Here is a 12,484-nt window from a genome sequence, read left to right as displayed (position 1 = left end):
TACATACACATATTTATAACTACACAATGATTTGCCTCATCCAGGGTCACTGTGAAGGCAGTACAAACCATGCAGTTGTATGGGACACCAAAGTCATTGGGGCCCAGTAGAGTTCATTATACAATAATAAATACTCTTACAGTATATCTATTGATGTTCTTTCTGCTTTATTTCCTGTTTTATCCCCCTCATCCACTTTGGTTTTTAGCATAGTTGTTTTTGAAAGCATGTGGTTCCCAAAAGGTGGCTGTCTTCAGCCCAGAATGATATGATCCAAACTACCCAGATGCTTGGAAATATTTGGAGCTAAGGTTTTAGTTTGGGTCCATCTCTAATTCAGAGTTATAACTAGAATACAGAGGTTATCATATATTTCAAGAACATTAAAATTCAATAGAGCTGGGCAAAAATACTTCATATTAAAAAAAAAGCAAGAGATTGTATTCGAAGCCTTTGCATCATTGATTATTAATAAGTGATTAAGTGACCAGCAAGTTTTCATGAAAAGGTGTTCAAATTGTAAACATTATACAAATTCACGCACTGTTATATGCTTTTCATCACTCCATAAATTCAAATCTCTTGGTAAAATTTCAGGAGACACAAACAAACCAAAAAATACTCTATTATCAGATATTTGGTTTAGCAAATACTAGCTGACCAAATCTAATGCCTAGTGTGTAAAGGTGCTTTTTTGTAAAGACTACTGTAGCCTTCTTTTTGATTTATATTAAATTTAAAAACCACAAAAATCAGGTTGTTTTGTTGCTCCAGCCCAGGTTTAAGTGCCTGATTCCAAATCCATATGTTTTGCATTACTGTACTTCTTGAATCATATGTTCAATAGGCTATCTGCTTTGTGCTTCTCTTTATGTATGATATTAGACAAATTTTGTTAATAAAGCTATTAGTGTCAAAAAAATAAATGATCTAACGGATCTTACATCAAAGATCATCTAAATGATCTAAATGATGTAAGATCATCTAAATGATCCTACATCAAAGGCTATCTTATATTTTATTTGATGCCTTTTATATTACAAACCACCAGGTTGATTTGGTAAGAAATCTATGCAAATCAGTAAAGTTACTGTATTTTTCATTTGCCATATGTTTACTTCAGGTTTTCACTGCGGAATAGCTCCCCCACCTCCTGGCACACTTATTACCTACTGCTGTTTAAACAAGGACATTAACATTGTGGAATAATACTAAGATCATTTGCCGGGGGGGGGGGGCCGAAGGAGGGGAGGGATGGAGAACAACAGCTTGAGAACAAACTTTAGGGTCAAAACATGAGAAGTTTAATAATAATTCCAGAATATTTGAATGTACTGTCTGGAGGAAGAAACACTTTTATTAAAAAATAAATTTAGGACACTCAGAACACAATTCAAAGAGACACTTAATAATGGATGTAATTTGAAGCAGTTGGGTAGGGTTTTTTTAAGACAATGGAACTATTTGTGTTTAAAGTTATACTTGGGATTAGGTTCCTGGATGAATAAGGGTCTTATATTTAACTGATTTTCAACTTTTTGCAATATCAGAAAATTCAGAAGAACCTTTGTCATTAGGCATATCAAAACTCGGTCCCAGAATTTTCTAAATATTTTGGTGAATAAGAAAAGCCAATAAATACATAAATAAATCTTAATCTTCAAAACTTTTCAATACCATCAATATAGTTTTGATTTTTCCAGTCTGGAACCAGTTATAACTAGTAACTTATAACTTCCATCCTCCCTGCATCATTTGCACAAAGGTAAGACAGACTTGAAGATACACTCTTCTCTAAACGCAAAAAAAATTATGAAGTGTGAATGGAGGAGATTAAAATAAGAGTAACTATAGAGGGGCAGAGGAAGAAAAATGGAGTCTGTTACTGTTCCAGGTGTCAATTCCCAAACCTGTGGGATCCACACAAAGGGCAACCAGGTAGACAAGAGAGGTTGGAGTATAGGACCTGTTTTTGAAGCTGATTGTCAGAAACCCTTACAATGTACCCTATCTGACAGAGATGGTGCCCTGTGGCTTGAGCCAAAACAATGGCATTTTTTCTTCTGTTCTTCCAATTTATATGAAGGATTTTCTGAAGACCTCACCAATGGTAATGTTCTAAAGCTTTCAGGTGTTTCTGATATGTCATCCAAGCTTCACACCTATACAACAGGGTATGGAGGACAGCAGCCCGCTGGATGAGAAGTTTGGTTTGGGTCCTAATGTTATGATCATCAAAGACACAATTTTGGATATATCCAAAGACAGGACTGGCAGATTTTATTGGTGTTGAATGTTGTCACCACCAAGAGTACACAGCCTACTGCAGTCCACCCCAGCCTGAATATTAGCCTGCCTTTTCAATGCCTAGTGTTCTGCAAACCCAGTAAATCTTTGTGGATCCTGTTTCTGGGACAACAAGAGCAGATCTCACTGCACCTGCTAACTACAAGGAAGCAGGCAAGAAGACTGATCGTGTCTGATGGACAAAAGAGGTAGTAGTTTCAGGATTACATCACAGTGCTGAGGAGGCAGGAGCAGGTGGTGGCCAATTTATGGAGACTCAGGAGGGAGTGTAGCCCCACTCAGAAGAACAGAAATTATTCCTCAAATGCCAAGCTAAGACTGCTTCTGAGTCAAGCTGTAGCCTCAAGAACTGTGTTGTCCCCTCTTCCTTCCATGGAAAAGGAGCAATTCAGACTATTAATCCAGGAAAATATTTAAAATGTTAATAATTAACAGCATTATTTGTTAGTTAGGTCTGTTCTGCTTCTCTATTCCTTTCCTGGGGACAGGACCTTAATGCAATAGGAAAGACTGTGTGTTCCAACAGCCCTCAGAGATATGACATACCTGAGTTATAAAATTCACACCTGGTGGGGATCAGATATAAGCAGTCCTATTTTGGATTGAGTGGTAGGCCATTAATCTACAGTCATCAAAAGAAAGTTACAAAACATCAAGTTCACCATTCCAGCAAACAGGATGACAGATGGGGACTGGATTTCAATATTTCTTTTACCTGGGAGATGGGACTTACACCAATATCATCCTAATAGTGCACAATACTTGCTTCTAAACCTACTTACATGCCTTGCACTACTGGCAACCAGCATTGCTGCACCTCTGTGTTTTAGTTAGCATCTACACTCCTGTGGCTTCTTTGTGGGGATGACCCTGACCATCTCTCCTTATGTTTCAAAACGCATTCTAAAACAATTCTTGACTCAGTAGTCACTCATTTTCAGACTTTAGTTTTATATCTTTTCCAAAACAACAAATGGGAAATGTTATCTTATATGTCTGCTCTTGACTGGAGCTCTAGGTTACAATTAATCTAAAAAATCTTTCCTTAGAAACCTCCTGAAAGCACCTTCAGGCATGCTCTCTTTCCACCACTGAAACCAAAACCAGAGCTCATGAAAGCGGATTATAGAAAATGCAATTGCAGAATTGTTCTGCGAACACAAAACACACATGACAGTAATCAGATGCGGTGCTAAAACCTGCTCTCTACTGTTTGTAGGGCAAAGATAAGAAAAGTTTGTATTTCTCCTCTCACACGGTTCTGCCAAATGGATCTCCAGCCAGTAAAATGCAGCACAAACAGTGGCAGTATTTATTCCATGAACAGGGACATTCTAAATAAGCCAACTTTCATGTCTATTTTTCAAACTAGACAAGGAAGGAGGCAAAATATGTTTTCTCTTACTCCCTCCTACACTAATATATGTTCCAGCTGCTGACATCCTCTGTCCCACTCAAAACTGAGTTCTGTAGAATGCCAGTGTCTGTCCACTTCTGTGGAGAGAGGTGTGCACCTGTGAGAGACTATGGCACCTGTTGCACTAAAGAACTATTCTGCATTCATGTTATGTAGTGGGCAGGAGAGATAGGTAGGCACCAGGTATTAGCACCCTATTTTGCAAATATTCTCTACTAGCCCTTCGACTGCAGCAGCAGATAGCACGTCTTCCTTAAAGCTGGTAGCAGCAACATGGACCAGTCAGGAGTTGTCCATCCTGTGCTAAAGGGAGAATGACCTGAGGATGTTGTAAGGGACTGGGTAGTCCTGGCCTGTGTTTAGAATCAAAGTCAGGCACCAGAAACAAGTTGATGGTCAGGAGCTGGGAAACAAACCAAATGGCTAAAGATGAGCATAGAGCAACAGCCACAGGTTTCAAAGTTTGCCAAAGGGGTGACTGCAAATGCTGCCCTACTGCTGCTCAGAGCAACCATATGGTCAGCCAGGGTGACCATACCCACAGCTACCAGGGTGCAGCTTTACTCGTCTGGTGATTGCTCACAGGTCTCAGCTGGAAGTGCTCTAGTCCACACTAATTGCTACATACCCAATAATCTTGATGGCATGATGAACCTTTCTTCTTGCAGCAGTGTTGTTTTGATCTTGCTTTCAATGACCCTAAGCAATGGCAATGACTTAGCCTGTTTTTCAGCTGGATTAATCCTGCCTTGCCGTTTGCTACTGAGAGGAAGGAACCCATGAATAGACACCTGAATCAGGTATCTAGGTCTGCGACTACCCAGTAGTGGCTCCCTGCTCCTTGATGCTTCAAAGATGCTGGTTTTCCACAACAGTAAGCAATGTTACTTGCACCAGTGATCCTCCAGTGATGCTACCCTGTTCCTGGATGTGGATTTGCATGCCTCTCAATTATTTCTTCAGCCAATACAGTAAAGGAATGATTCAGCTCATATGTCAATGATCCATGCTAATTGGCTTTGTAACCCCAGCTAAGTTCTATAGGACATCAAGTAGGTTTTCAGCTGCTGGGCTGGTACAGTTAGGAAGATGGCCTCCAACTCTTAATTTTTGGGCATAAGTAAAATGCTGAAACTGCATCTCTGTGTTAATAAAAAAATTCTAGCATGTAAATGTTGCCCTACCTAGTGTCATGGCAGTTTCTTTAAGCTTGCAGCTTTCTAAGCTATCAAGGACCAACTTTAGTGGCTGCAGATCTTCCTTACCCTATCAGCAATTCCTTCGGCATTACTACCCTGAAATTTCATCACAACCAGACTGAAGGAGTGAGCAAGGCAAGGAGCATGCTGGAAGTCACCATACTTTTGTACCTTTGTACTGTTTGTTATATTGTTGGTAAAAACCCAGTAGAGAGCTTAAGGTATTCATCTATTCACCAATGCCATCATGAAGTTTGTCCAAGATAGTCCTGGAAGTGTCCTGTTTCACAAGTTCCCACCATGGTATGCTATCTACCTCAGAATTTTCTTCTGCTGACCCACTGGCCTGACCACAGGTCTACACACCAGTGGTCCTACATACCCTCCTACCTCTGCAGCTCAGCAGGTCCTGCTGTACTGCACTTCTCAAAGCAGAACACAGACCTGGCACTGCCCTTTTAGCCAAGCAGGATCTAATACCTGAGGCAGACAGCTGATCCCTAACAGAACTCTCCAATTGTAGCTTTGAGAGTGATGAGTTAACATTGCATTTTAAACTAGAGCCATCATGAGAAGGCATCTGAAGTCCTCACTTTCCACAAAGACGAAAGGATACCTGGAACACAATCCAGGGCCAGCATCTTTGCACATCTTGTGATCAGCTTCATGCCTGAAGACTGTCTAGGAAAATATTTCTGCCAGCTCCAAAGAAGACTCTGCTAAAAAAGACTCTACAGTCTGTTGAACTGAACTTATGAAATCATGGAAAATACCAGTGAGGTCAAATTCAGCCCATTAGTGGATCAATGCCTATTTGTCAACTGGGGTTAGTGCTGCAGAACTTCCATGACAGGTCCTCTGCTTAGAGACCTTCCAAAAGAAAACAACAACTATTTCTCATTCTTAAGTGAGCCATACAAGAATGCTGTTTAGGAGTTGTGGTCTCCCAGATCTACTATGACAGTTCTCAGACCGTAGTTCTGGGAATGACAGAGCAAAGCTGAAAAGAAACGAAAGGGCCAAAACAAGGAGACAGTTTGAAATGAAATGCCAAATCTAAATTGAAGCGTTGAATCCAAAATAAAACAACAATTATTAAACTAAATGTTCCCTCTTCCACCAAAAATATCTTTGATTTAATGCACAAGGGACTCTTTCTGATGATGGTCCTGAAGTGATAAATTATATAATTACATGGGGCATGTCCAGACGATCATATACATGTGGTTTGCATCCCTGCAAACCCATCTGCAGCGCCACAAACCGCAAGTGCCGCACATGCAGGCATTCACCACACTGCTAATTTGCAGTGTGGTGGGGGTTTTTGACACCAGGAGATCCCGGTGTCAAAAAAATCTGTGGCAGAAAAAAGCAAGACGGTGCATGTGCTGGCAATGTGCGCTACCCAAAATGAGCTTGGCTGGCCACAGCCACACTCTAGCTGCCGGCCAGGCTCTGTGCACCCGGATCGCCACAACTGGAGCCCCAGGATGCCCCCAGGGGCATCCCCAGTGCTGGTTCCAGCCTCCCTTACCCCACCTGGGGCAACTTGCTGTGCACCAGAGCACATGTGCACGGGGGTTTCCCTAGAGACAAGTAGCAGCAGCACAACAATGTGCCACTGCTATTTATCTCCGGGGAAATGCACATTTGTCAGGACGTGCCAATGTAGCTCACAGGTAATCCAACTCAAGTTACTGTAGGCACATACTTAAGCACCCTGTATAATCAGAGACTAAAAGCAAGTATTTGGGGAAAGACTACAATAAAATAATTGCCGGTAAAAAAGAAGAGAACAAACTAACATAAGGAACAAAATGTGAAAAAAATCACTAGCATTTTAGAAATAGAGTCATATGGTTTCTGTTGAGGAGAAAGAAAAGAAATGCATGATCAAAGTGATATTTAAAACAAGAGTATAGATTTCAAATCTTAAATTATTAGTCTGAGCTCTTTTATTTTACAGACTCAATGCAATTTGTATGAAATAGGTTTGCAACTGGAAAGCAAACTAAACAAAATCCTGAATGTAACTGTACTATAATTAGATTTTTGTCCTGACTTGTGATTTTATTTGAAGCTAACAACTAGTGCCTTGTAATTTGAACTTAATGTTTGTATTACTGGCTTGTATTATTTTTAAAAAAATAACTATATAATTCAATTTTTAGACTAGAATTCTTCAAAATGTGGGGGCTTTCTTCTACATTTAACAATAAAATTAAAATAAATATAATAGAAATTTTCCAGCAAGTTCTGGTCATAAACAATACTTCAAGATAAGCTGAAGAAAGATGTCTCCAATTTTAAATACTGGTATAAGGATTGTTTTTATCATGATTAATATAAACATTTCTCCTCACACAAATCTTTTGCTCTGAAGTATTTAAGAAGTCTGGTTCCCCAGATGGCTTGTTAGGGCCAGATTCAGCTAACCTTCCTGGGGATGAGAAGCATCTGTTTATATGTGTCCCACAGATTTCAGAGGGGCTACTCAAAGAGTATAATATTATTCAGTGTGAGGGAGCGGGCGCTAAGGGCGGCCGTGAAACTCCCCAGCGCCACTCACCGTCACGTTAGGGTGAACGTAGCACCCTCAGAATCTCGCCCGCCACGACTTTGATGTCTAATATATATAGTATGGAGGCTGCCTGTTTCCCTGGTGGACGGTATCGTTGTTCCTATCTCTACTCCCCAATGGGGTGTCTATCTGTGCCCCGCCTTAAGGGCTACGCGTGCCTCCAACCTCCCCTTTAGCACGCCCCAAGCCTCGCAGCTGTTCCGGGGGACGTTTGTCTTGTCCCTTGCCCGTCGGGTGCCTCTCGGCCACCTGGCGCCCCACAGGGTCTATAGCGCCACCACCGCCCCACTCTCGGCGCCATCGGGCCGGCATTACCGCCGCCCTTGTCTCGGCGCCATTGGGCCGGCGCTATCACTGCGGGTGCCTCTCGGCCACCTGGCGCCCCACGGGGCCTATAGCGCCCCCGCCACCCAACTCTCGGCACCCTTGGGCCGGCCTTACCACCGCCCTAATCTCGGCGCCATTGGGCCGGCGCTATTGCCTCTGTACCTCGCCCCCTCTGGGGCCTCGCCCCCTCTGGGGCCCAATACCGCGCACCTTGCGCCTCGCCCCCTCTGGGGCCTCGCCCCCTCTGGGGCCCAATACCGCGCACCTTGCGCCTCACCCCCTCTGGGGCCCCGCCCCCTCTGGGGCCCAATACCGCGCACCTTGCGCCTCGCCCCCTCTGGGGCCTCGCCCTCTCTGGGGCCCAATACCACCGCGCACCTTGCGCCTCGCCCCTCTGGGGCCTCGCCCCCTCTGGGGCCTGTGCCTCCCTGGCACGATCTTCCGGAACCCCCCAAGCTGTTGGGGGGGCCCTGCTGAGGCCTCCTCGCTCCCCAATAGCCTCACCCGGTCCTCCGAATCTACCTGCCCTTGAAGGTGATCTTGTTCCCTGCATCATTGCAGCCGGTAAGTTTGGTAAGGCTGCCCCACTTGCCTCGGGCTGCTCAGCTCAGCCGCAGAGCTCCTGCTCCTGCGGCAGCCAGAATGGAACTGTGAGGCAGGCTTCGGCCTAAGCTGTTTATAAAGGCCGGGCCCTGCCCCCTTCTGGCCACGTGCCCCAGCTGGTCACCCTGGCAACCGGCACCTGAGCTGCCTGGGTGGTTGGCAGCTCTGCCAATCACCCTCACAGTCACGGGGCACCTGCGTGACTCCGTGACATTCAGCATGAGTGAAAGTGGCAGACTCAGGTCCTTAATCATTGGCATTTCACTACAGCACAACATATGGCTGTAACATTCAAGAAGTTGAGTCAGTGGGAACTTCACCAACTTTCAGGCAGGAGGCAGAGGAAACTTTACTGGGACACAGTAAAAATGTGACATCACCACTTTTAACTGTACAACATCTGTTTTGCAGACTTTTTAGGCACTGGTGCTACCTAGATAACTCAGCTTGATTTTTGCCTTGCTCACAGGGCAACACAATATGTTTCCAATTAGCAGCCTCTGATCTAATAAATGAATGTAACAATCATTTTGGGGGGGAGGGTTGTGTCCTTTTCATTAACACAAAGTTATTTGCTTATTTGACTGAGTCTTCAAGCTGGGGAGAAACATAACAATGCAATTAAAAATACATTATAAAGATATTAAGAGAGATGTAAGCAATCTGATGAGGTTCTCTTTGGGGAATCAAAGTTTTATAGTCTTTCTGAGGTCAAAGACAACCAAGACTGCACAGTGTGGCAACTGCTGTAAAGGATGTGCTCAAACAGAAAAAAATGCAGTTATGGCTGAACTTCAGATCAGGGATTATTGTATCACAGAGAACCGCCCAGTACTTTCATGGGTTTAACTGTGACTTTTCGATAGAGCTGGTTTGGAACTTTTAAACAAAACATCTGCCAAGTAAATTTCTTAGGCCCAGGATGGGATTTGGAGTCAAAGCCAAAGTGAGATCCCTCCAAACAGACTGTATCCTAGTGGTTAGGACATTCAAGGAGAGGCCAAGTCAGGCTCTGCCTGATTCAGAGCAGGAATCTAAACCTGCCTCACCAGTATCCCAGGTGAGTGCACTAACCACCTGTCTACTAAGTATTCTGAAGTTGGACACACACACATATGCTTTTCTTCCAAAAAAAAAGGTTTTAGTTTCATTCCAGTGTGGATCAAAAACAAACCTTAAAAGCTTTCAAGGAATTCTTGTTCTTCAGCCAGCTCTGCTTTCAAACCATAGCCCTGAGCGAGCAGCCACCTCGCCATAGAGATAGAGAGAGACTGTTAACAATAAAGAACAGATTCTTCCCTAGCACTGTCTCCACTGTACAAAAAGGCAGCAATCTCATTCTGCCAGAGAAGTCTGTTCCCACCTGCACTCTAACCCTGTTTTCCTGGCAGGCTCTCTCTGTTCCTTTCACTTCCCTGCTTTTTTTTGCTTTTTTTTGAAATCCCGTTCTTAAGGGGAGAGTGGTTAGCAAAAGTGCAGGAACTACTATTGTGCACAGCCCTGAGGTGGTGAAAGGGGACAGAGCTCCATACTAGCCCCCTTTTCCCCTGAGTGGATGCGCAGGGGCCACACACAGATTTCATCCTCCATGATTAGAGGCCTAGAGACCAGGAGAGGCTGAAAGACTTGGGACTGTTTAGCCTGGAGAAGAGGAGACTCAGAGGGACTTGATGACAGCCTGTAAATATATCTGGGGAGTACATCAGGGCCCGGAGGAGCATTTGTTCACCAAAGCCCCCCAGGGGAGGACTAGATACAATGAGCATAAACTGATTGAAGATCACTTCAGACAAGACATAAGAAAAAACTTCTTTACAAGTTGAGTGCCGAGGGTTTAGAACAGGCTTCCCACAGAGATGGTAGCATCACCCACCCTGGCGATCTTCAAAAAGTGTCTTGATGCCCATCTTGCTGGGGTCATCTGACCCCAGTGGTCTTTCCTGCCCAAATGCAGTGGGCCTGAACGTGATGATCTGTAAAGTCCCTTCCAGCCCCTAAAAAACTATGAAACTATTTCACCTTTATTCAGCACTCTATTGCTCAGGTAAATATGCTACTGATGTCAATGATACTTATTCCTGCCAGGTATTGAGCACTTTCTGAGAGGGTTTGACTTCCTCTACCTTCTTTTGAAAACAATGTAGCAACTCTCAAGAGGCACCTGGCAAATTTAAGATCTTAACAGACTATGGCCATAGGCATATATTTAGGTGTCTCTATAAAAAAATAGGGAGGTGTTTGGCGAATTCTGGGTCAGCAGACTAACACTAAATCTTATTTAGTGATAATTCAATACTGTATTAATTTTAAATTGGAAGACAGAAAACATTCTGAAGAAAAACTGCTGTTCACCCAAGCCGTGTTTGTTTGTTTAATCACTGTTCCTGTAAGAGTTTAACTTATAGGTTGCTTATATTTTGGTTTACAAGTTGATAAAAATCTTTACGCCTGTGAAAATTGCTTTGGAAGCACAAAAAAGAGCAGATTAAAAAATGGACTCCAAGCAAGTACTTGTAAAGGAAATTTTGAGCATGACTGTAAAGTATAAGGCAGAACTATGCAGAGATACCCTGTGCTAACTCTGTGCAAGCTAACTCTGGTATAAGAAGCAGTGTAGCTGTGGTAGCATACTAGGGCTTCAGCTGTTCTGAAAAACAGGTCTTATTAGCACAGGCATAGCCCGACTCTAACAGAGCCCTAGTGCTTCCAGAAACTAGGGTGCACAGAACTAGCTCTGTGTACATCTCTGCGCAGCACAGCTTCGCCCGGCACAAACACACCCTTTTAAGTCCCAATGTATGTCAATAACATTTCTCTTAAGTGAAACTTATAGAAAGTAGAGTCAAAGCATAAAGTGCAAATTCTGTTTTCATAGGCTGAAATTTATTCCACAAGCCTAATGCCAAGTAACTGGACACCATGGCCACTGACAGATGTGAAAAAACAAAAGAGCAGCACTTTACAGGAAGGATCATTGCATCAGTTTGACCCAGCTCCCCTAGTGTCTGTATAGATATGGAGCTTCAGCTGACTGAATCAGCTTTAGATAAAAGCACCAAAACACCCTGCTGAAGTGCCCAGTTTTTACAGACATTTGGGTGAGCTGGGTCAAACTAATGCTATGCCTCTTCTGGGCATGTGCTATGCTTGGCAAAGGGGCAAACCAAGCTGAAAGTAAAGCGCTCTTTGCAGGGCTTTTTAACATCTGTAGGTAGCCCATGTGAATAAGGTAAAGTTGGGTTGAAAAGATGAAACCCTAGCCGAGAAATAGGTCTCAGGCCTGCCCACTTCCTCAAAACAAATGCCACTGCAGCCCAGTGGGGGACAATAATCAACTCCTCAAAGTCAAGGCAAATTTCACCCATTATGCTTTAAAATAATCATAAATATACCATTGTTATCTCCCATTGGAGCTGCCAGACTCAAAGTCCAATCCTATATGTAAGTAATCCTTACTCTTACATGATACTTCCTTGAAGCCAATGGGATTATTTCTGTGTGCAAAATTTTGCAAGATCTGATGCATTCAGAGTAGAGGGGAAATGAGACACTTCAACTTCTAATGATTTCAGTTTGAGTTGACAGCAGTCAGCATATCATTTTATACCAATCACCTAGGTGAGCTGTAATCAGCAGAGATTGAATTTAGGATCTAAAGATATTAATGCATTAACTTCTAAAGCTTGAGCAGAAAAGACCAGTGCTATGGAAGGCTTATCAATGTGTTTCTGTAACTTAGACATCATTAGAGGGAAGGCAGAATAGACTGAATTCACTTTTCTGATGCAGTCCACAGTCCAAAGTCATTGATTAGAGCACCAGAATAGTAGATATCCTGAATTAAAGACCCAGCCCCAAAACTTTAACTTATTCTTTACTCATTAACTTTATTAATGAGCGGGCATGGTAATAAAGATTTCATTTATATCACTACTGTGATTAAGGGTTGCAAAAGACCTCAGAATTTAACTTAGCCATATTTTGGTTGCATTGCCTACAGTCCCAAAGCACTAGGAAACCCATTTAAGCCTGGCTGATTGTAGAAAAATG

The 12,484-nt window shown here is 43.1% G+C and overlaps 1 protein-coding gene across 1 annotated transcript in view; it reads right to left on the bottom strand.

Annotated features, from left to right (window-relative positions):
• Positions 1–12,484, bottom strand: part of VCAN (versican) — a 153,414-nt gene that overhangs the window by 84,939 nt on the left and 55,991 nt on the right. The window lies entirely within an intron of this gene.

This window comes from Crocodylus siamensis, chromosome 3 (assembly GCF_052110815.1).
Source record: "Crocodylus siamensis isolate JL-2025a chromosome 3, ASM5211081v1, whole genome shotgun sequence".
In the NCBI taxonomy this organism is placed as follows: domain Eukaryota; kingdom Metazoa; phylum Chordata; order Crocodylia; family Crocodylidae; genus Crocodylus; species Crocodylus siamensis.
This window is presented reverse-complemented; position numbering and strand designations above follow the sequence as displayed.